Raw genomic sequence first — 26,918 nt, 5'->3', positions numbered from 1 at the left:
TTGTATTAATCACAAGCCCTTCAAGAGGAGATGGAACAGCACAAAACTTCGTTTTCATTTTGTTTTAAAAATGAAAAGTAATGGGGTGTAACACTGTTAGCGATAAAAAGATAATGGGGTGAACTGCTAAAATCTTTCTACAGACGTGCATGTAAAGGGGGTAAAATAATAGACATGTACCTACCACAGTGATAGCTATGGAAGAGCATCTTCTATCCACAGTACTGCTAAGGCTAAGAGGCTTTAGAATGGTTCAGCTGGTAAAAGTTTTCCAGGCTTGACAACACTTCCCCCATCCCATAATATCATAGCCATAATCAACTGTTGCCAGATGGACCACACCAAAATTAAACTACAGCAATGAAACACTTTTGTATAACTATGTTCTTTTTCCTAGTATAAGCATATTTTCTTACTTTAGACAATTCTTCCACAAACAAGGTTTCTATGGTTAAAAGACATACTGTGAGTCTGTATTTGAAGTATAGTTATAAACTTTTGTATGACACCACTGTAGTCCTTCCAAGAAAGCCAGTTCATACTCTTGGCCATACTTGATGCTAGTTATGTCTGCTTATACCATCATTGTTCACACCAGTTTCAGTTATATATTTCACACTCCAATTTTGACTACGCACTCCATGCTAAGCAACAACCAGTAATTTCATCACACAAATGCAAATTAAATAAAAGGTTTATTGACTTACTCATGATTTTCTACTCCTCATATAAATCAACAATTTAGTATAAGCAAGAAAATGTCCACGTACGCCATGTTAGAATTAATATATTAATAGAGGCACAGCAGAAGTGATGATTTTAGTATAGTCACAGTGGGATTAAAGGACTCAAGTATGGAAGCTATGGGATGAATTGATTCTCTGACCTTAATATTACAAATGTCAGAGACAGCCAAGAATTCTGATTAGAAGGGAAGAATATTTAAAAAGGATTAAAAGAAGCTAGAGTCAAGAACAAGGTAACAACATCAAGAAGCCTACAACAACATTAATATTACCATTACCAGGATGAAGTGAAAAAGGAGGCTCCAGCATCCAGAAGTCAGAGGAAATGGTTCGTGGAGTATCTACAGCAACAGTAAAGTTAGCCAGAAGTCTCAAGCACTATTTAGAGATCCACGAGCCCCCAGCAAGATAAAAAGAAATAGAAAGTCCCCCTACACACACAGACACACGCGCACACAGACACACACACACACACACACACACACACACACACACACACACACACACACACACACACACACACACACAATAAGCAGTATCTGAAAGTCCGCTTTTTTCAAATAAGCTAGTTCCAGTTGCCCTTACAATTGCAGCAGCAGTTCCCGTTTCTCTGTGCCGAAATGCGTCATGCATGCGTATGCTGCCTCAGCTTGTTCTGAGAATGCACAGACTGCAGACCATGTTTTTTTGTTTGTGACATCCTCTTATTTCCAAGACGGGACTTTTTTTACATACTGCTTACTTGTCTTGGATGTTCACTCACACACAGGCAAGCAGACTTTGCTCAGAATCACGAAGCTAAACATCTGAGTAAGTGTAAAATAATGAATGGTTTTAGAAGAATTTTATTCAGAGCTCCAGCACTAGACTAAGGTTGGCATGGCAACCGTAACTACCACGTGTGGTAGCGTGCAAGGGAGAAAGTTGTTAACAGAACCTTAAATAGAAAGAGGCTCACATGAACTACAGTAAAAGGGCCAGGAATAAGGTTAGATTAGAATGGTTGATATCCAACCATGCTCAGCTTCTTGGTGCAGTACATATGAACAAAGACCGACGACCTGGGGGGGGGTGTATTTACTTGCTTTAATTCACAGAATAACAATAAAGCCACATGCACCAGCTCAGCAAACACAGCAGCAAATGAACATTATTTAAAATACTAAAGCAGCAAAGGAGCTTCAGAATGTAATAGCAAAGTCCACACGTGCACCCATCGCAATTTTGAGCAAACAGCTCACAAACAGTCAACGGTTAATGTTTTTGGAATGCACGTGTGAACTGCAGTATAGTAAGCAACACAAAGAGCGAAATAACAGACTTTGCCCTTTACATTTAGAAAAAAAAATTGTCACACTCACCAATGTATGAAGCACGACAGAAACCGGTATAGAGAGAGACACTCGCACAACACGTTCCAATAGGAAAACTAAGCATACTGGAAACAAAGGCAGAGAAAAAACTTCCCTACCTCCTACAGCTGCACTCCAGGGTAGGGGAAGGACAAGGTAGTGGTGACATCACATAATGGGTGGGTTTCATTGCCGTACTTGGAAGCAGAGGCCGGCCGTGGTGATGTAACTTTGGGGGAGGGAACACCGAAGAAAAGGTTCCTGAACTGCCTGGCCTCGATGATGTCAGTATTTGGGTGACTGCAGGAAACTTTACTAACTCGCGAGAGAATAGATTTGAAGGCAAAAGCTACATAGTATGCTAAGGTAAGCTCCAATTAGAGAAGTAAAGTGAAATATAAATATTTTAAATGGTGCTTTGTTGTTGCTTGATGGAGGGAACTGTAAATAGGGAGCGAAAGGACTGAGAAGTTGAGGAATGTTTTATAGAAACCCTTTGTACTCCTTTAATTAATAAAATTAAGTAGTACTATATTCTCTATGAAGTTGCTTTATTTCGTTTTGACAATATGGAAACTTTGTGCCTGATTACTTCTTTTTTAGTTTTTATATCTGGTTAACAAAAAAAGAGGTTGTGCTCTGTGTTTGTGCAGATTTTTTTTGTTGTTGTTGTTGCTCACCTGCACAATTTGCAATATATTCTGTATAGTTAAATAGTGTGCAGAGCACATACATTATATGCTGTCTGTATAATATATATATATATATATATATATATCCATAAAACTTTTTGGATATGAAAGAAAAATCACTTCACTTCGTGTAGTAGCTTTGAAATCTTTTAATCCAGCAGTAAAAAATGTCCACCAAGACAACAGTGTAAGAAAACTTGAAATAAATTTGAAATAAAATGAAACACTTGTATTTAAGCACTTCCATTCTTTGTCAAGTTAATTTTAAAGTTATTTAACAGTCGAACTTCTTCAGAAGTACAAAGGTTATTGACTGAACACTGTTTAAATAAAAGCTGCTGTATAATTAATTCTTTATGCAAAGAAGGGGAGGGGAAAGAATTCTCACTAACGAATCCACTTAAGGATGGATTTTACATTAAGATTACTATTAAGCCCAGAGGGCATGTCAGCTTGCAGTTTAACCTGCCATCTAAGCTCCTTAACTTCTAGCTGGGGGTTCCTATCTCCATAGATCAAGGAAACACTGTCTAACACAAGAAATTTAAAAGTGGAGCAGGAAGGGTTGGTTAGCTTGTGTTTAGTTAGAGCATTCTTTTCATCACCTTTTCTCATGGCCTGGTAATGCTCCTTGATTCAATCACTGAGCTTCCTAATAGTTTTGCCAACATAGAACGCCTCACAGTGACTGCAAACAGCAAGGTATACTATGCAAGTTGAATTACAATCAAATGTGTCTGAAAAATGAATTACTTGTCTAGGAGTGTGTAAGGTGAAACAGTCTCCACTTGCAATGTACTGGCAGAAAACACATTTCCCACAACAAAACATACTAACCGAAGAGGGAGGTGTGGTTAAATTTCTCTGACCAGCGCTAGATCAAAAACTGATTTGAGAGACTGGGATCTCTTGTAACTGAAAGATGGAGCGGGACCTAGTGCCTTGCCTATCCCTTGGCAACTGGAAATAATATCCCAGTTCCTAGAAACTATGTCCCGAATAGATTCTGCTTCAACTGAAATTTGAAGAGGAAAACACAGGCTGTCATTGTAAGATGGAACTGGGTTTGGGCAAAAGCCTTTTGACAAAATGGGGAGTATTTGTTGTGTCCATTCACTGCAACTTCCTCCAACAGGGTGTCCACTAAGTGTGCTGGGTAGTGTTTGTCTGTGAATAACTGTTTAAGAAAGAGGCTTTCTTTGGTGAAACTTTCATCTTCACTAACAATGCGGCTAAGCCATACAAATTGCCCCTTGACTATGTTCTTTTTCATAAAAAAGCGGTGTTGGCTGCCAAAATCCAAACAGTTATTGTGGAAGGTACTTTTTCTGTGGATGGTCGAAGAAATGGTTAAACAAAGCTACTACACGAAGTTGAACAAAGCTACTCCATGAAGTGAAGGGATTTTTCTTTCATCTCCAAAAAGTTTTATGGATTTATAAGTGTTATATATATATATATATATATATATATATATATATATATATATATATATATATATATATATATATGTGTGTGTGTGTGTGTATGGAAAGACCATATTAGTCAGTGATAGCTGTAATAATATACAGTTATTACTGTAGCATTGATTTCCTTATGGACACCCTTTACTACCATCGGAAGTATTCACTGACATGTTTGAAACAGAAAGATTAGTTGTGGGTCTGGAGATGCTTGGATGTAGGTATCCTGGTCAGATGGCAACAGATTGAGCAGCAGGCCTCTGATATTGCTTTTATATCCCCTTACATCTAGACATGTGACTTTGATATACCTAAGAAGTTGCTAAGCTTTGTACAGATCAAGAAAGGAACATCAGAAGACACCAGTGGTTTAGGTAACTGGGGTGTGAGTTAAGCAGTTAGATGATGTTATGACAGGCCTTCTATGCCTAAAGATCATATGTTCTTATATCATGTGTGTATTTAGGCGTTAGAGTGTACAGACTGTGTATTTTATGAGTGGACAGAGCAGACCACTTCCCATTATTTGTTATGTATGAAAGACTTCCATGTATGATGAAGGTTAGTAAAACAGTTATCGGTAACATCATCAAGAATAAGGGGGGGTACCTTCTAAGTGCTGATATAAGATTGCCACAACAACAGACATCTGCTTTATACCACCCATTTTAAATTCCTACGAATGGATAGTATTCTTAATGAATTTAATTCACTGTGAAGATTTTTTTTTTTTTAAGTCAGAGATAATACCGTGGACTCAAGTTCACCTGAAGCACGTTTTTCTTTTCACATTTCTGCTACAACTTAGTGTATATTTGTTTTACAATTCCAGATAGCTTTGACTATGTAGGCACACAAAGTTTGTCATACAGTGGTCACAAAACACTTAGACATGTTATACTAATATATTTTATTACCTGATGAACTGTGGAACAAAATCCCTGTGCTCTCTCCTGCTAAGGTGTTAACAGAAAGGGATAAAAATACATATCAATTAATGATTGCTGGCAAAGTGTTAAAAATGCAGTCAAGCTTGTAAAACTGAAAACATTTGGAACTAGTCTCATGGCAGCTTGACTACGTAAGATGTTGGCAAGGGCTGCCAAAATGTATACTGTAGAGTGTATAATTTCATGTAAAAAGAAAGGTGTTCAGGGATTAAAAAGGAGATTCTGCACTTCTGTTGTTCTTACTTTTTTAATGTATTTCTGTTTGGTCATAATAGTAATAGTCTGAAAAATAGTAGTGTTTGCAGTTGCATTAAGAGCCATACCAGAAAGAGAGAAAGTACATTGTGATACCAGATTAATCACACTTTTAATTTGCTTATGTTTTTATCCTTTGTTGACCAGGTATGTCTTAGCAGGCTAGTAGTCTTTTTTCAGGGGAGACCTGAGGGGGTATTTATACTTGTAGGGTAAATTTTGTCCATGGCTTGGTGAACTTCCCCTACTCATTTTGATATGTTGTGGGTGCTTTTACATCTACCTGAGCTACCACCAATGCAGGCAGATGGAGCTCAGTTTAATATCTCATATGAAAGAGAAGACACACTCAAGAATGCAGCACTACATCGTCAGCAGTTCATCTTGCAGGTGTAAGAAAAAAAGCTCACAGCAGTCTGCAGCAAAGGAAGTGTGCTGCCTGCTAGGCCTGTGACACTGCTAAGGAACCTTAATATGAAAATGGCATTTTCCGAGAAGGACTGATGCTTTGAGTAAGAGAACATTTCCCAAATCATTATTTTAAATGAAAATAGGAAAATTGATGATATTAAGTTAGGAAATTAAATAGGAAAACTATATTAAGTTGGGAAATAAGCTCAACATCAGTTTCTTCTTATATTTTTAGTATTTTGAAGACCAAGTTCTATCAAGGTGAAACATTTGTGAAGTCTTCTGAGGCTGAGAAAGATGAAAACAGTATGGAGTCTGAGTGATAGCTACAATTACTCATTCAGATAAAAAAAAAAAAAAAAAAAAAGTCTGTCATGCTGTAGTGTTAAGTTTCACTTTTTCTATCACTTTTTCTGGCTCTGTAGTACAACTTTATGTGACAACCGCAATCATTAACAAAGTCTTACTGTAAGAATTGCTGAAAAAGAATAACAGGCTTATGGTAACACTTGTAGCTGATTGTTTTTATAAACCTTACAGTGTTTTAATTCTGCTTGAATTAGAGCACATTAATATAAAGAGTAGAAGACGTTAATAAAACTCACTTCTGAGAATCTTTCTGTAGGAATTCTGTGCCTGGTGGGTGATGCTTAACTCAACTTTTCAAACAGAAAGTGTTAGTTGACGGAAGGGGATTGTTAGTAGCGAAGGAAAGTGAGGGTCACATTGCATACCAGTAACAGTGCCAGCTGTGACAAGTTATGCGTGTGTGTGTGTGCGTGTGTGTGTGTGTGTGTGTGTGTGTGTGTGTGTGTGTGTGTGTGTGTGTGTGTGTGTGTATATGCATATATTAAAGCTGCATGTTTGAACTCACTTTACTGACTGAGCCAAGCTGTTGATTTCTTCAGGATTTTGTGAATATTTATCATTTCTAGTTCATATATTGTGTGTTGGAATAAACTGGAAACAGTTTATTGTTCTTGGCTGTGTGTGATATCTATGGTGTGACATAACCCAGGACTGAGTTAATACTCACCACCACTTAAGCATGATGCTTTGGACACTGATACAGTGTTTTGGAATGTTTAAGAACCAATAACTTGCATCATTCTCTAGAGACATCTACAAGAAGTAACTGTATAGTTTTTTTGGTAATAGAGGATAAATTCCCAGCTTACTAATTTCCAGCAGGTACCATAATGTAGTATGTCCTCATTTGTGAAGAAGCCAGTATATAGTCAGAGCACATTTCAGGGTACAGGTGGTCAAAGACACCAAGGTTCTTGTACTTTTGCATGTTTTTCCAGCTAATATCCTATGACTGGGTGAACCGTCTGTACAAGTTCTGGCTGACATATAGTCTATAGTTTGCACCACTGTGCAGCTCAGCCGCTACAGAGGGATGAAAATAATCAATTCCTGATATTCTGCTTGCCCAGGTAACACCAAAAGTCTTCACATCACTGTAAAAAAGGGGAAGGAAGAGTAACTTCCCAGCAGGAGAAGAAAAACAGTTTGCTGGCCTGCTAATGAATGAACAGACATCAGTGTTAGCTATTTCACAATGAAAAATAGTACATTTTAATAAGTTTATACATACTTCATCTAGTTCATAGGGAAGAAACTCATTGTATAGGAATGCAGTTAAATGCTCACTTACCAATATGGAAACTTAGAAAATGTGAGATCCACTCTGGTCATGTATAGAGAAAGGTGAAGGAACATGAGCTATAGTTTGACTCCAAAATCTGGACATCCGTCCATCCATAAATAAAGAACAATCTCTACATCACTAAACCATAAGGAAATGTATCTGAGGTGGTATGTGCCTGCATTCAAAAACAGGAGGCAGTTCTTATGAACTGTAACCAACAAACATCGATATTTAGAATGTAAACGACTTCTGTTTTTATCAAAGGGATGGAGCCAAGTATCCCCAATAACCACATTAATTGCAGAATGTACTGAAAAAACACAAGACTATTCATTTTTTCTACTAATTTTAATAGCAGCACCTTAGGGGTGACTAGAATATGTATATTATTAAATGTGATTTATGATACTACAAAAAATAAATACATAATCAAAATTTTACTTATTCCTTTACTTACCCAGCATTCCCATTATATATTATATAACATATAGTCAATGAAGTGCTGGCCTGGACAAATTCCCCCCAGTCAATATGATTTCCATTTTTAGTCTTCCCTGAAAAGAGGTCACTGGCCTACTGGGATAACCCATTGACAAAACCATAATATATATGTATGAGTCTGTGTCAAGCATTTGAACTATACAAAGTTTAATGCTACTACATAGATGAAAACCATTTGAATCACAAATGTTCAAATATACAAAACTTCAAATCACCAACACCACACCCCCCCTGCTAATTATATATATCAACTCTTGAGTTCACATTACAGTGGAGAAAAGGCTAATTCACTGATTTCCCCTGTACTGCAACCACTCACCTAAACAGTGGCAACATTTGAAAAGTTCATTTTTGAACACATTAGCCAGTAATTCAAGTACTCAGACTTAAGACTTTGAGTGTTTAATGGAACCCATATATATATATATATATATATATATATATATATATATATATATATATATATATATATACACACACATACACACACACACACACACACACACACACACACACACACACACATATATATATATATATATATATAGAGAGAGAGAGAGAGAGAGAGAAGAGAGAGATGGTTTACTATCAAAAACTCAAACGTCAAAACACATTTTATACAACGACATCAAAAAAATTCAGAATTCCCGAATACTAATTAGCTACACGTCAAAAACATGTTGATTCGAAATGATTGAACTGACTGCTTCGACATTACCAAAAGTTTACCTGCTGCCACATACCTGCCTGCTTCCCAGAAGTATGAATGTACACACTTCATTACTGAACATCACTTTAATTCATGTTTTTGCAGGGGGGTAAGCCATCATGCACCCCCCACACCCCCTGCAAATTATATATTCCAACCCTGAAATCACTACAGTGAGGAAAAGAGTAAATTTCCCGATTTGCACTGTACTGCGTTTTCAATTCATAATGTTGACATCATATGAGCGAATGCACAGTGGCATTTACTAAAGGACAGTTGTTGAATTGCAGTTCAGCAATATGGGAATTAACCAACACACATTCGGCATTCCTGTGTTCACTGAACTGCACTTCTACATTTTGATAGTAAACCTATATACATATTATACATATATATATATATATATATATATATATATACATACATACACACACACACACACACACACACACACACACACACACACACACACACACACACACACACACACACACACTGAAAGAGAGAGAGGCTCAACAACATAGTGTATAAACGTAGGACATGCTCTGTTTTAAGTGTTTTGCTTCTTTCCTGGGCAGACATAACTCACATGAATCAATAGGACTAAATTAACCCCTTTAACTAAAGGAGCCAAATAATCTCAGAAACAGATGCAAATACCATTACCCTGCAGGGGACGAAAATTGAATGCTCGAGCTTCAGTTGATAGATGTGCAACTAACCGATGATCTCAGTTCTTCCATAGGAGATCACTGCTGGCCAGTTGTGATGGAAGCGATTTCCTTTTTGGGGTAATCTCTTCCTTTTTCAAGTTGATGCAACCATGGAGTTGGCATATATGTGTGTGGGCTGTGGGGGTGCAAGGGACTTGCCACCCTGAAAACCCCTTAAAAAGTGTTTTTCAGCAGGATTTTTATGGTGAATGCAGTTTGGGGATTTCGATCCTCAGTACATTCTCTTTTGTCCACTCATAGTGGACACTGATAATACCAGACCACTGAATGCCAGGACAACTCTGATTTCCTTTTTTTTATTTTTAAAGTTTAAAAACTGCAAAAAAATCCCATCTTCCAAAAAGGGATAAAAATGTCATTTGAACAATTAATATGATAACGAAATAATATCAATGTATTTTTCATCGGAACTCAATCCAATGAAAGAATCACATCAAGGAGACATGCCATGATATTACATATGCAGTCAAGAAAAGGTGATTTTTACAGGAAGTCAAGCTCCCCTGCTCTGGTGCTATCCACATTTCTAAGTATACTAACTCCAAGATTGCAGAATGGTACGGGATAGAAGCAAATCACTTATCTGTTCCATACCCTCACTGATTATCTGTAAACTTTTTTAATGAAGTGAAGAATTGACTAAATATAACAATTAGCTCATGCTCATGCCAAATGAAAAATCAACTCAGCATGGCTCCCAAAATAATTACCCTAAATAAACTAATATATATATATATATATATATATATATATATATATATAGAGCCTGAAAATTAATTTGAAAATGAGACAGCTTGTTGCCTCACTTTGATCTTTGTTACACAGTAAAAGGTCATAGTTAGCTAATTCATGGACTACTACTATATGAAGTGAGCAGTTACTTAGCTGCTTAAATGCAACCAATGTCAATGCTTGCCAGGGATCTCTTGAGAGTCTACTGATGGGAGCAGATGTAGAAAACTTCAGGGATTTTTATTGTGAGTATCACGTGGAAAGAGCTAACAGAACCTATTGTCTACAGCAGTAAACCATGTTTCTGTTGGAGGCAAGTTATGAGTAATGGGAAACAAATGCGGCTTAAGGTAGGCAGATGACAAGATAATAATAGCAAACATCAGAAGTGTGCAAAGCAAGAAAGTAACAAAGTTGGTTTCTGGAGGGGAGGCTAGTAGTCTATATGACAATAATCAATCATTTTTACAATTACTTGTTCACAGTTCAAAGACTGCTAATGTACCCTTCTAAAGGGCACTGTGTGTGTGTGTGTGTGTGTGTGTGTGTGTGTGTGTGTGTGTGTGTGTGTGTGTGTGCGCGTGCGCGTGTGTGTGTGTGAGAGAGCGTCAGAAAGAGTGATAGTGGGAAGCAGGGAGAGCAAGAGAGAGAGACTGTGAGAAATTGAAATATGTACAGTGATGAGAATTTCTTTTATTTATCTCAGCCATATATCAAATATCTTGAGGGAATAGTCTGTCTGTGAAGATAAGTGATTGTGATGATCTACTTTTCGTAAACTCGAAAAAAATATCGAAGAGACTATATGATCGAGTTTCCATAAACTCAAATAACACCCACCACACCCTCTGCAAATTATATATACCAACTCCAAGATCGCACTACAGTGAGGAAAAGGGTACATTTTTTGATCCTCACTGTACCGCGATCTTCATTCAAAAGTTTTAAATTTTCTAAAAATCAATTGTATGGTCTCGACCATATGGAGTTTGAGTTTCTGAAAACTCAGTCAACTAATGGGGACCTGTGTGAAACATAGTGAAATCTATTACAGCAACCAGTATTTCTTCCACAACAAACTAACTTGAAATATGTTACTGTGGCCAAAATGCATTTTGTCTGATCAAACTCAAACATTAGAAGAATATCCCACCGTAAAAGTGGCTATTTCTGAGGGATATGTAAAAAACTGATTGATTATCAATCTGACTTGTCAACTTGTCAGGGGCAATGCACATTTGTCTGTGTGTGTGTGTGTGTGTGTGTGTGTGTGTGTGTGTGTGTGTGTGTGTGTGTCTGTGTAGATATATTTATATATATATATGTATATATATATATATATATATATATATTTATATTTGTATATATATATATATCTATATATATATATCTATATATATATATATATATATATATATATATATATATATATTTATTTATTCTTTGTTGACCAGGTTAGTAGCCTCCTTTAGGGGAGACCTCAGGTGGTATTTATACTATATATATATATATATATATATATATATATATATATATATATGGGTCCACTATGTAATTTCGAAGAAATTCAGTATTTCAAAATTGCATAGCTGAAAACTCAAAGTTCCAAAACCAGCAGAAGAATGAAATTCAAAATCCCGAAGCACAGAGATGTTGAATATCCACTTCCGCTGGTGCGGTGTGTGGATGTATCGGTTGAATTTAGGTAAGTTTGTGTGTGTAAATATGTTGGTTAGAGGCTTTAGTGTGTGTAAGTGTGTGTGTTGTCACTTTTATGTGTGTGTGTGAGGGACTGCAAGATGTGTGTGTGTGTGAGTTTCGTTTCTGTTTCTGTTTATGCAATCTCAGATTTAGAATATATAAGTAGGAGGGGTGGGGGCGCAGCCCCCCCATATGGGGGGTTGCAGGATGGCTTGCCCCCTAACTTATCTATAGTGTAGATGCATTTATTTGATTGTGGGAGGGGGGTTGTGTTTGTTTATGTGTGTACTGTACGTGTGCGTAGTTTTTGCATTTTGAATTTCACGGTTGTGTGTTTTCCGAATTGTGAGTTGTGCTTGGGTTTTTGACTATGTAATTTAGAAATACTGAATTTCAGGATTTCAGGATTTCGAGATTACATAGTGGAGCCATACATATATATATATATATATATATATATATATATATATATATATACTTTTTTATATATGTATGTGTATATATATATATATATATATATATATATATATATATATATATATATATATATATATATATATATAAAATTTGGTGGCTTTTGCAGTTGCCTGCGCCACTGTAGATTTGATCTGGGACACTCCCCCGTCCCATCTCTTTACCATATTCTACCTAATAAATTCTTTCTGCACTTGCTTTTAGTCCTTTTTAATTTAATTGCATTTTTGAAACTGTGCTTGGTCTAATATTGCTGCATATGTAAAACAAAAGAATGGTTCCAGATCGCCAGTGAGATGAATCTGCAGTTCTTTATTTTAAATCCAACAACAGATGAGTGCTTTCGTCTACAATGTGAGACTTCTTCAGATAAAACAATACTAGTGCCACTCTTAATTTATATAAAATGCCAGAATTGTCCTAATTATGTAATAATCAAAATTTAAAGCACCACCAACAAATGGTTTCTGGCTCAAAGGTTATTATACCCAACAACTCAGCCACCAAAAATCTAAAAAATTAATTTGAAGTGGAATTTAAATAATTATGTAAAAATATAATACTTTAATGTTTAATGTAAACTTTAATATTTAATATAACACTGTTTGCACTAAAATGTTGTAACAACAACAGTTGAAAAAAAATATAAATAAAAAATAAATCACACTTTGCCTGCTCTCTCTGCTAAAATATCCTTAATACTAATATATTCATTCAGGCCTGGATGAATGTTAGCCTTAAGCCTCAATTGCCATCTACATTCCCTGTTAAGTAATATACAGTTTTGTACTTACTTTTCTCACTTGCTTAGAGAAAAACAGCTCTTGTACTCACTTTCTTCACTTATCTAGAGGAAAATAGTTTTTTATTCAGGCATGTCCAAGGGTCAGCTCCCAGTGTTCTCTCCTGTCTATCTGATGAATCTGGGAATCTTGAGGCAATGTAGAAATTGCCTCATGTACACAGACAACCCTCTCCTCCTACTACCCAACACTACAACCTGTGAGAGATGCACTTATCTAGCCAAACTGAAGATAAAGCTCTCTCCAACCAAGACTAAACTTGACAGTCATGAGGAAAAGGTAAACATTTGCACCACACCACACCACACACATCACATAGTCCACTAAATCTACACCACCAAAATCCACACATAGTAACACAAAAATATTTGCGGAGGCTCTCAATAATAATTTGTCTAAGCAACAGAGACCTCCAAAGCAGAAACGCAAGCAACCTCCATCCCCCAACACAGCCCAAATAACACATAGCCATCAGACTCAGTGTGCCACTGAACCACAGCCAATATGGCAAAACAACGTACCCAACACACTAGTCATAGGTGACTCTATAGTCAAGCACACTGATGTCCACCTCACCAGGCTAAACAAGGAGAAGGTTACTGTCAGCTGCCTGTCGGGTGCCAGGATCCGCCACATAACCCACGCACTCAGGTCACTCCACAACAAATACAAATATGGCTCCGTCATTGTCCATGTTGGTGTGAATGACCTGAGACGTACCTCCCTGGACTACATGAAAAGAGACATGGAAGAGCTCTCCAATCTTGTAGCCCAGGCAGGTATGACCCTAGCCCTGAGTAGCATTCTGCCATCGTCCAGAATGATACCGCAATACAAGGACAAAATGATTGACTTCAACAATTGGCTAAGCTTCTGGTGTCATTCTAAGGGGATCCAGTATCTGTCTGCTTGGGATGACATGGTCGACAAACCATGATGCTTTGCCACAGATGGCCTGCTCCTGTCGCCCCTGGGATTCTGGATACTGGCTAAGGCTCTTGCTGCCCCTATAGTGCCTTTTTTAGGCAAGGTTCAAATGACAAATTCACCATCATAGCAGGAACAGGCAAGCAAAAACTGAGGGTTATGCTACTCAATGCTAGAAGTCTAAATCTCAAAATGCACTCACTCGAGGCACTCCTTAAAATGGAGAACATCATTATCTGTGCCGTGACTGAGACTTGGTTCAAGGCTCCAGACAGCACCCCTGCACTACCAGGCTATGACTCGTACCACACTTTTCGGCCATGTAACCTGGACCGAAACACCAAAGGTGGAGGTGTGTCCATATTCATTAAGGATATCCACACCTCCAGGCTAATTGCTCAGCATAATGCATCCGAGGTTATCCAAGTGCAACTAACTCTGGGCAAAACTGCAATCCAAATTGTAGCTTGCTACAGAATCCCCCACCTTGCCCCAGGATTCCCACTCCTCTTTTCTTAATGTACTGGAAAATATTAGGGGTCAACCAAACACCCTAATAATGGGTGACTTCAACTACCCCACCATTAACTGGGAAAACTACTTGTGTACCAACTCCTTAGCTCAACGCTTTCTGGAATTCATAAACTCCAGTGCCCTGGATCAACTTATCCACACCCCCACCAGGGGCAACAATATCCTAGACCTGGTCATTACCAACATGAGTGACCGGTGTTCCACACCTGAAGTCATCTCCTCATTGGTCCGATCCGACCATAAGCTAATCACCCTTGATATCTACATCCCGCCCCCACCCCCCATTAAGGAAACCACGGTAAAAAAATTCTCCAAAGCCAACTTCATGCTTCTTAAGACAGAAGTGGTGAACTTCATGACTCCCATGCAGATGGGCAATACAGTTACGACTGCTGAATCCTACACAAATACATTTTATAAGCACTTACATGAGTGCATGGATTGTGCTATCCCAAACAGAACCAAGACGCTATCCTCCGAATAAAAGGAAGCTAATCTGGTGGTCCCCTGCTGTAAACAAACTGTACAACAGAAGGAAGAAACTGTTGCAAAAGAGAGTAAAATCCCATGAGTGGAGGAGCTCCCTGGTCAGCCTCAGTAAGAAGCTGAGATCCCTTATAAGATCCTCCAAAGCTAGCTACGAAAACAAAATCGCCACTAATTCTAAGGACAACCACAAAGCATTCTATAACTATGTCAAGAATCTCGATGGCAACACCCAGATCTGCTCTGAGTTACAGCACGAAAATTACAGAACCAACTGATATTGCCAACATCCTGGCAGATAGGTTCAGTGCTAACTTTACCCCCCTCATCCCCTAAAGGGCCCATATCTATACAGGAAGAATACAGAGTCCCTGTAATCACAACTACTCAGGTAAAAGCTGCACTCTCTAAAGCCTAAAACATAGCATCCATGGGACCAGACAACATCCCAGGCTGTGTTTTACATGAACTTCAGAACAAACTGGCTCCCCACTTAAGCAACATGTTCAATAATAGCCCTGCATCAGGCTTTGTGCCCACTGAATGGCACACAGCAACAGTTATCCCACTCTACAAAGGGGGAGCCACCACTGATCCCGGGAACTATTGACCTATTAGCCTGACGAGCCTGGTCTGCAAGGCCATGGAACGTATCATCATGGAACTCATTAACAAAGACATTGGTAACCTCCAAACTCTGGATCCCACCCAGTTCGGGTTTGTGAAAGGCAGATCATGCCTCCTGAACCTGATCGACTTCTTTGAGACAGTCACCAAAGCTATAGATGACGGTAAGGTGGTTCACACAACCTATCCTGACCTCGCCAAGGCTTTCGACACCATCCCCCATTCTGGAATTATAGCTAAACTCACTAAACTAGGTATAAATCCTTACATCACAAGATGGGTTGCCAACTGGCTCACTGACAAAACCCACACTGTAAAAGTTGCAGACTGCAAATCTGACCTCAAAGCAGTGACAAGTGGAGTACTACAGGGTTCCGTCCTGGGACCTCTCCTGTTTGGTATCTACTTCTCTGAAGTACAGGCTAACACAGAAGGCCTCTGGCTAACAAAGTTCATAGATGACTGCAAACTAGGAGCCATAGTTAAGTCCCCAAATGATGTGGACATCCTACAGAAGGGCCTCGCTGAGACAGATGCCTGGTGCCAGAGCCATGGCCTCAAGCTCAGTGCCAAAAAGTGCAGTGTCATCCCCTTTGGTAAAACCTCTGTACCCATGAACTACCACATAGGCAGCGATCTACTTAACAGCAATCTACTTAATACCAAATGTGTGATAAGAGACCTTGGGACCCATGTGGACAGTAGTCTCTCCTTTGATAGTCACATTGCCACAGTAGTCAGGAAGTCCTTCTACGTGGCACACCTCCTCATAAAAGGGTTCTCGTCCAGGAAAAAGAGGTCATTGTTCCTCTCTACTTGACACTCATTAGACCCATTATAGAGTACAATGCCCCTTTTGGAATACACCTCACAAGACATCTGCAGCAGCTGGAAAGGCCACAGAAGTACATCACAAAGAGGATTACTGGCCTCAAACAAATGCCTATACTGACCGTCTCAAAAAACTCCAGCTTTACTCCATAGCATATTGCCTACTCCGAGGTGATCTCTGCCTAACATATAAAGCTATGTCAAACCCAGAGCTGTTGGACATGCTACACCTAAAGAAACCCAATCCCTCCGAGCTACACGCTCTAGGGACCTAAACCTTGTCAACACAATAAACAGGACATGCTGGAGGGATAGATTCTTGTCCCAGAGACTTTCCATACTCTGGAACAGGCTACCCATCTATGTCAAGCAAAGTTCTTCATTAGCACTCTTCAAGAAAAATCTTGATGAGTGGATGGGAAATAGGAAATACACCCCGGGGATCACTTCTGTGTCTCTGCTCAACAGGGGCACAGGAAAATAACTTTCTTGTGTGGCATAAGCCACGGAACCTTGTTGGCTGGGCTTACATAGGCCCTTGGGCCGATAGCCTAGTACCTACCTATGAACCTATATATATATATATATATATATATATATATATATATATATATATATATATATATATATATATACATGCACACAGGTATGTGAAAATTACTGAAGTGTACTAATGTAGCCAGAATTTCTTTGAATTTCCTTTACTTGATCTTACTCAAACAACAGAGCTGTACCCAGCCAGGAAATATTTCATTTTAGTGAAGAGGAATTCCTTTTGTGAAAGCAATTGATTGTTAATATGGCTTGGCAGGGGCTGTGTACATGTGTGTTAGATGAGATGAAATACATTACTGTAGCCTTCACTTGACTACAGTCATATCTAAAAAAATTCTTTAAAATTTCAAATGGTTTCACATACATGGTCTTATACTGATAGATACCACCAGTAGGTCCATATAGCCATTACAATGTTCTGTTTATTCATATATCTATTTATTTGTTTGTTAGTGCTATGATAAATTGGTAGGTAAACTAGTCAGAGGACCATTTTCAGCCATGATGTGTTAGTTTACAGCAAACATTTCCATATATTATTGGTTCTAGCTTTGTAAGAAAGCGATATTTCTCCATTTTTTATTTCTTTCTGTGATCTTTCCTATTGTCTGTCATCACCCCCTGCTATCATCCATTTGGTCCTTTAAAGGACTCTACATGATATTGCAGTCAGTGGTACGCTAAGTCTATTCCCTGGACCACAGTCATGGCAGGAAATGAATTATAAAGCTTTTGTCCTCTGCTACAATGACTGCATAATAGACTACATTAGCCATTTATTTTAATGTGGGTATCCTGGGCAGAGGGAACTCCTGTTTGCAGTAGCAGTGCTACAGCCTTATGCTGCTAGGGTGGGAAATAGGTATGCTTGCCTTTGCAGATTTGTTTTCACCACTGGATATTCCTGTACCAGTGGATTTTTTTCCTAGTTTGTAAAGGAGTTGCTTTCTTTTTCTTTCTTTCTTTCTTTCTTTTTCCTTTTTTTTAAAGCTGAGCATCACATCAGCAATGAAGAGGGATGCATATGGGCATTCAAAAGCACTACCACATCTGTGTACATGTAGTTCATGTCCTTGTAACTTAAAAACCTGGAGTGGTGGTGTTTGTGAATTGGGTGTGATCTTTGAGGGGGGGGGGTCATTTGCATTTGTATTCTATTTGCTGAATACTGTGCTTACAAAATAAAGTAAGACTACATAAGATATCTTAATCTTTTATGTAAGAATTTTTATAAATGGCAAAGGGCTTTGGTACAGGATTCTGTGATGTACCAGCCTTGTTCCATGGCACACAGCATTAAAGAATACTACCCACAATTTCCATTGCTGTGGCCCCCCTTCAAGATATCTTGAGCTACTCTGTGGTCTTATCACCTTCAAGATATCTTGAGCTACCCCGCGGTCTTACCACCTTCAAGACATCTTGAGCTACCCCATGGTCTTACCACCTTCAAGATATCTTAAGCTACCCCATGGTCTTACTACCTTCAAGATATCTTGAGCTACCCCGTGGTCTTACCACCTTCAAGATATCTTGAGCTACCCCATGGTCTTACCACCTTCAAGATATCTTGAGCTACCCTGTGGTCTTACCACCTTCAAGATATCTTGAGCTGCCCCGAGTGTTCTTACCACCTTCAAGATATCTTGAGCTGCTCCATGGTCTTACCACCTTCAAGACATCTTGAGCTGCCCCTTGATCTTATTTAAAACTATGCATTTCAGCCAAAACTGCAGCAGCTAGATGCTGTAAAGCAAGAGACTCTACTGAGCAGCATCTGGGGCTGGTTTGGCCACCTGGTCATGGGAAACCATTGCAATGTTTAAACAGTCAGAAGTGCAGAATTAAGTGCGTCCTCCCATTACCCTTGTGTTTTAGAAATGATCAGTCCAGGATCTGGGAAATGTTAACTTGGACAGTTTATATCTGCACTCACCATGATTATAGGTTATCGGCCACTGAAGTCATTCCAATACCAAATCTAGGCACACAGCAGAAAATTACTCAAAGTGCACATGACTATGACAAGAAAATGGTTTACCTACATATCAGGTAATCAGGTTGGATAAATATTTGTGTACATATCTATTAAAGAATGAGGCTTTTTGGAGGCTTGAGAGTACAACCATGCAGATGTGAGACTGCCTTCAGATGTTTTGTCTGCTTATATTCTCATGACAGCCAGGGGTCTAAACAGAAACCTGTTTGTCTTGTACCATTGCAGACATATGGAATACCATATCAAAGTAAACATTTCCTTTAACAACACAGAGCCCAATATTTCCATGGAAAACTGTATTCATTTGTCAGAAGCAGTGCAAAATAATCCTAAAGGATAGAGAGGCCCTCTTCGGTGTCTACAGGTTAAGACCAACATGTGCACTTTCCGTGCTACCACTTTCTGTGGTACAGAAGAGCAGTAATAGTTCACATGTGTCACTTTTCTGAGTATTACTTGCTTTGGCAACACACACACTAACACTGGAGTGATACAGAGAAGAATAGTATGACCACCTCACAAGGATGACACCTTGATCAGCTGTTGTGAAGAAAAATATCCCCCAGCTAGCCAAGAATACCTCAGCAGTATTGGCAGCAATAAAGAAGATAAAAAAATCTACCTTCACCAGTTCTAAGGGTTGAAATGTTATTGATATTTTGCCTAGCCAAAGTATAATTATATGTATTTATGAAATAAATTGTCCACGATTAAAAGTTATTGCAGTATAAATATCAATGATGGGCTCAGCGTTGGTTATTTATACATACTAACATGATGTTACGTTCCAAAACTGGTGATCTAATAAGCTCTTTCTTTTGATTTACAAGTTTTACATTCTCTGTACAAGACTGAATTAGTAGAGCAAGGGCTTGCTACTTGACTTTTTTGATACAGCAGAGTTAAAAATAATTTCACAAGTAGAAAGGTTATGGCAAACATTTACTGCAAAACTTTGAAAAGCAGTCTCGGAGCATTGAATATTGAGTTTTCTATTTCCTTTTTAGAGATGAAATTTATTGTGATTTTTAATATTAAACTGACTGGTGTGCAGTGATTGAATACCATTAATATAACTTAAAAGTTCTACTTAATTGTATGTCTCCTGCTGTATACTGTATTTTAACATATTGTTTGAAAATTCTCGTTATACTGTATTTTAACATATTGTGTAAAATTTTACTTACTGTGGAGCTATTCTCCCCAGGCCTCCGCTGAAAATGGAACTGTGTCCAGTCGGACCATCCTGGATAACAAATGTAAAACAAAATAAATAAATAAATACAAATAAATTTCACAGCAGTTACATCATAGAAAGATATCTGAATGTGTTCTTTGAGACTTCAAGCTAAAATACAAACCAACACTGTCTCTTACTTCGTCAGTTATATGTGTGTTTGGATTATGAACTAATATTGATAAATACAGTAGCACCCCAGTGAGGCCAGACACATGCTACTTTTGCAGAGACATTGGCCATCTCTGAATGATTACAGAGATGAATACAGGTAGACCTAGTGCACTATGGCACACAGCTGCTGCTAACCCCCCCAAAAGCATCTAAAAAACTTAGTGTCAGTTTGATGACATGCCTCTGTAGGGTTTTACAAATGGACATGAGCTGCAAGGAAAAAGAACTTGATACCTTTGGCCTGCAACCCCCAAGCAAACCTTTGAATTCCAGGGAGTTAGGCTGAAGCAATGTAGCCATCTTTGAAGGCTTAAAGTGTTCTTATTATTCCCATGGGGCCATGGGGTATACTTACACAAAGGCTTCTTTCACAATGGAAGTGCTGACAGGAGCTTCTAGCTAAGGTGCCTAACACTGTGATGAGGTAAACCATTTGCCCCTTATTTCCATTTACTTAGTCAAAAGTGAAGACAGGAGTATTTGCCCTGAAGCTTAACATAAATGCTACAGGAAATGTAAGTTTTAATTTGGATTTTTTCCTTGAATTCATTATTCTAATGACTGATACATTGAGTCAGACATTCCTGCATTTTTGCATTGATTCATACTCATCCTAAAGCCATAAGTTCAAGTCCCAGTTGTAGTATTTTGAATGGAGTTGAAATTGCCTGTGGAGCCACAGTTTGGTTACCTTGACCTCCTCTCATGTTAATAAGAGGACCTTTGCCTCTGAAAGTGGTAAGTATAAAAACAAAATCAGGATCCTGTTAGCTTCACTTATGTTTTGATGGCTGCCATTCAAGAACAATGTAGTTGTTTTAGTCACAGTGATATTTTACTCCCAGGAATCCTATCCTCTGTGTTTAAGTCTCCATCTCCCCTCATTCCTGAATAATATTATCACCAGTCATGGCAAGTAGCGGTCCACAGCAACAGACTCAGCATGAATGATGGCTGCTCTCAGACACAAGGTTTGTGGGGTTTATAACTTGTAGACCGGGGTGTATAGCTTGTATACAGCTTCACAGTGCTAGTAATAATAATATTAGTTAATAATAAATAATATTAATAAATTAGAGTAGCACAGTGTTGCAGAGGTTAACATTGTCTCCTCACAGCAAGAGATTCTCTGGTTTGATTCTCGGCTGGGTGCCTCCTGTGTGGAGTTTGCATGTTCTCCCTGCTTTCGTGTGGGTCTTCTCCAGGTACTCCGGTTTCCTCCCACAACCCAAATACATGCGTCTGGAGCATTTTTCCCCAGGCCTCCGCTGAAAATAGGCTCTGCCCTAGTTGTACTTTTCCAGTGAACAAATGAAAAATAAATAAATGGATTGTTTATTTCTAGTGCTAAGAGTAACACAGATTGTTTCTCTTACATAAACATGTGTTTGTAAACTTGTGAGTCTATAAGAAATACACTCATTCAGTGCACATTATTTAAATGTATAAAGGGGCTATTGCAGTGGGACCTTCATGGTCCTTTACAAAATCCATAACAGTTGATGGCTAGAGTACTGAGTGGTGCTTTTTGAAGTCTGATATCCTGCTAATATTAATGCTGTGCACTGGTATGCTACAGACACATTTAATGTCACTTGTGCAGAAAGTACATTCTCTGGTATACCAAAAGAATCACTGCAGAGGCACACACTTCTGCCAACCCTTTCTTTCTCCTTTTCCCTTCTCCACCTTGGTTGGCTCAGGCAAGCCTGACCCCCCCAAAATAGTAATACACCTTAGCAGTCTATGGTATGTTTGCTAGTTCCACATTGTGCACATGAGGTTTTAAATATCATCCCGTCCTCCTTGACTTCTCAGCCTTTTTGTGCTTTAGAAATGTTTAAACTCACGTGCCTCTATGCAGTCGTACTGTATTCAAAAATTATTGTATTATATGTTTCATTATGGTCCTGTTAACTGCTTTTACTACGCCAGTGCAACATCCATGTAAATTAATTGTATTCATATATCTGACCCTCTCAAATACTGTCATCTTATCATTCTAACTACACACCATGTCAAAAGGTAAAGTTTGCCAAAATTCAGATTACAGCATTCATTTTAGTTTTTCATTGTAGTCTTAATGATGTAACCACGATGGCCATAGAACTAAATGCATGTAAAAAGAGTGTAGGAACAACATGCCAACATTAAGCAAACAATAACGCTCAACAGGGTGTGTGTTACTTTTTAAATAATGCCAGCCCAAGCCTCTACACCCTTAGGAGGGCATTATTTACACAGCAACACATGCACTGGAGGGCATTATTGGGCTTAGAGAATGGGCTGTCTGTGTTTTTTTTTTTGTTTTTTTTGTTTTTTTTTATGTAAAATAGTTCCTCCTCCTAATGTTTTCAAGTTTGCTCTGTAATATATAACTGGTGTTGGATGAAGTATTTTACATCCAACATATAACATTTTCAAACACTATCCAGATATTTACTTAATTTCTTGGTCCCTTACTCCTAAAATGTGTGGTTTGTTGCAGTCACTGGGATTGAAGTCACTAAATGATGACATACATGTCATACTTTTTTCCTTCAGAAAATTCACGTTGACACAAATCCTGTTATTCAAGCAGCTTTGTAATGTTATAAGAGCAATATTTAAAATCTGTCCCTATTTTTGAGTCTTTGTTCCCCCTTTATTTTAGGATTTATCCAAATGTCTTGAGGTAAGAGATCGAGAGGTATGCATGCCTCTAACTGCTGCTAGTGGTCAATCGATTTCGCTCGCTCTCTCATGCTCACAGAAGCACACTTGCGCTTCAAAAAAATGCATGCTAGAACAAATCCTGTTATACAATCAACTTTGTAATAAGAGCAATATTTATTCCTATTGTTGAGCCTCTGTTCCCTCTTTATTGTAGACGTTATTGTGATTGCTTGAGCTAAGAGGTTGAGAAGTATACAAACCTCTTAAATGCTTGATGTCACTGCTTGATCGAGCTCTCTCTCTTACAAACACACACACACACACACACACACACACACACACACACACACACACACACACACACACACACACACACACAGACAAACACACTTCCAGTTTCATGAACGCAAGCACGTAGCCCATCACACATGCAGACAGAAGCATAAACATGCATGCCACACACACTCTTTTTTCTTTTTTATGTATCTTTTATTTTTACACTCGCTAAAGATCAAAAATGCTGCTTAGCAAGTGTAAAATATATCTCATTCTCATTTTTATGCATGCATGCACACACATGCTTTTGTACTTTATTTTATTTTACACTCACTAAATAGAAAAAGCACTGCTTACAAAGCGTAAATAATGGAGGTTGTTAGCTTCCCTTACTGTTCAACCTTCATGGCACCTTAATATGCTGCCGTAAAGTGGCGGACTTGTTTTTCAGTGGGTATTACCTATAGATTAACACCCTGCTGGAGAAAGTTCTTTCTCCAATTAGGGTGCCGATGTACAGGTCAACTATTCTCTAAGGGGCATTAGGGTATGGGCTGATGCATGATAACATGTCTAGCTGGTTGGAATCGCACAAGGCTAACAATTTGCTTTGCTGTAATTTTTCATAACAATCGCTGTTGCATATGCTTACAGCTAACAGAGTAATATTACTAGGGAAGTGCAGAAACTGTGCATATGTACACAGATAGCATATTTGGGACTGACATCACCAAACTGATGCATATGGCTACCTATGTAAGCTGTTTTTCATGGTAGTTTTGGCCTCCCTTTCAGCAGTCTAGTACTACAACAGAATATGGTTTCTGGGGTGCGCACAGCAACACCATACAACTGTTGTATAGTCAAGAATATGGTTTCTAGTGTACACTGTGCGTGTATGCTCTTGCCAAGGATCCATAGGTATTAGAAAACCTCTTGAGCTTCAGTGTCAAGGTCACACTGTAGTTATGTCACCTCTCAAACACTGCATACTTCTATTTTGTAGCCTGTGGTGATCATGGTTCTCTGCACTGTGCTTAGAGAATTAGTGTTAGAAAAATATTAATGGCAACACTATTATTAAAAAGATACCTCATAGATACAGTGGTCATAGTCTGATTCCCCCAGATGGTGGCTAGTTTTCAAGCCTAGAAGAATCAGTTGAATTACATGCAACATAGCTTTAATTACATGAGCTTTTATATGCTTCATATGTGATTTTAAGCAGTTTAGAGCCATATTTCTCTGTTTGTATTTCTTGTTTTATTCTTTGGGCTATTGAGATTGTCTTGCTCAGCCCTTCATGCTTTTGTATGTGTGGTTTAGATTTATTTACCTCAGATTTCAGGATTTTTTTGATTATTATTTAACTCTGCTAATCCCATGTTCTAGACATGCCCATTTCTTGCTGCATATTTCACTACACTAGGGGACATGACATTGTTGGAGTGGAATTTCAAACAATTCAAACCCCACCTAGCAGTGTCCCCTTCCATTGTACATGGAATGCAGTTTCATCAGTACATGAAACGGGTACGTTTTTCCCGAGGCATGTCTCACTGTAGATATTAGTCTGTACTATATGCTTATATTATCTGCATGCTGAGAGATCCTTACCTTGGAGGTTGTCAGACAATGCAAAATCTTACTCATAGCATAGATAAGAGAGCTTTCCACTGGATAGTTAAATACACTTTCTTTCACAGTCAACCCTCTGTTATCTAGGCAGTTATTTGAATTTGAGACATTGGCATTTCTAAAATAAATTCAAAGTTCAGGAACACATTTCAAGCAGTATAGACTAATCAAGCAGTTACCTACACCAATGACTCTTTCGCGATATACTGAAACATATCCTATCCTCTCCCACAGAGTTTACCCTGGCTTCCCTTCTCCATATCAGGGATCTCTCTTAGTTTCCCCTACTTCTCTTTCCTTGCTAACATCCATGCCAAAGCTATCCTCTATACAAATGCTATTATGTTTATCAGACAAATCAGCATTATCCTCTGCACCAAAGTCTCCTCACTGAAACTTTTACAGACCATCTGCTAGTTCACATAGATTTCTAGGGAAAACAAACATCAGCAGACCTCAGCCGAACAAAGCTATGAATACTCTTTACCACTATAAAATTGATTGTTTTTGCCATGGATACTTGTTCCCTTTATCTCTGAAAGGGTACCAGAAGGGTACAGTAGTTTATGTGCCTCTGGATTTGACTGGACCTGTCCTTTAATTCTGGTTGCTGATTTCAGATGATGGAGCTCTGATTTAAACAGAAGCTTAGATGTTGTCTCAAGATGAGAGATTAACCTATTTTCCTGAAAACAACCTAGCCACTGGAAGAAGAGTTGTACTCCTCCAGTTTATGTGCTGCATTAAAGCCACACTATTAGTACAAGATGTAGTCCTAGTAAACACACAGAGGGTATGCAGCAGATTGTATGAGTTTATTCTTCAGAACGTCCATATTTCTTCACCCTGCTCTGTCTATAAATACCTTGGCTGCATATCCATTAAATTCAGTAAGGCCCTTCTCACCTTGTCTCTCATCGATAAGGTTCTCCATGGGTATTCATGCCTACCCCTCATCAGAAGCCTAGAGCAGAGGTAAGCTGTGTGGTCCGTATTGATCTGGAGAGTTCTCCCTGTTAATCATGTACAACAAGTTAAATACTAGAGAAAGGGTCTTTTTGCTAGACACATACTACATTTATAACTCTCTGCCACATTCCCTACATGTAGTGTAACTGTCCTCATCAGTTTTTTTAAAACCCTTGATTATTAAGTGATATGCTTCCACTCTTATTTCTTGTTGTTGTGTACCAATGTACTCTTTTATTTTATCACAGCGCTTGACCCCCTATACAGTTTAATCTTTGTTTAATACTTAGATACTTCAAGTATCTAAGTATTAAGTAAAGATTAAACTGTATGGAGGGCTCAAGCGCTGTGATACTTGTATATTGTTAGGGTGTTGCAGTTTTACACTTCATTATTTATTTATTCATTGTTTGACTGAATTAATCCTACTAGACCAATAACCTTCTTTTTTCAGTCGAGACTCAATGTGGACATCATATTTACAAGAGGAAGTTTGGTCAGTGCACTGGGAAAATTTCCCTATTCAGCTGGCGGCGCTGTAGTACTACTTCCTGTTAGGAATCATGGGAGTATAAACTGGGTATGATTCAGAGTTCTATGGAGGATATTTATATGGATTCTGTATGTGCTGCTACTACTTGTAATTTTAATACAGTGCAAATAATGACATTAAGTAAATCTGGTTTATCTGATGAGATGCAGAAGAAGGTGACGGATGTTGCTGATGTTACTAGCCTACATTCTGGAAAGTGTAGTGATGTTGTGGAAACAACTGGTGAAGAAGTTAATTCTTCTGCTAATAGAACAGTCTTTCTTTCCTGTTCTGAACTGAA

General features: G+C 38.4%; 1 protein-coding gene and 1 non-coding gene across 2 annotated transcripts in view; both read left to right on the top strand.

The window, feature by feature from the left end:
* Positions 1-26,918, top strand: part of LOC122793144 (metalloprotease TIKI1-like) — an 845,736-nt gene that overhangs the window by 565,764 nt on the left and 253,054 nt on the right. The window lies entirely within an intron of this gene.
* On the top strand, positions 19,586-19,696 carry LOC122793835. Its single transcript, XR_006363560.1, has one exon. It is a non-coding gene; the product is annotated as a U6 spliceosomal RNA (small nuclear RNA).

This window comes from Protopterus annectens, chromosome 2.part0, assembly GCF_019279795.1.
Source record: "Protopterus annectens isolate FY-2018-M chromosome 2.part0, PAN1.0, whole genome shotgun sequence".
NCBI lineage: Eukaryota > Metazoa > Chordata > Ceratodontiformes > Protopteridae > Protopterus > Protopterus annectens.
This window is presented reverse-complemented; position numbering and strand designations above follow the sequence as displayed.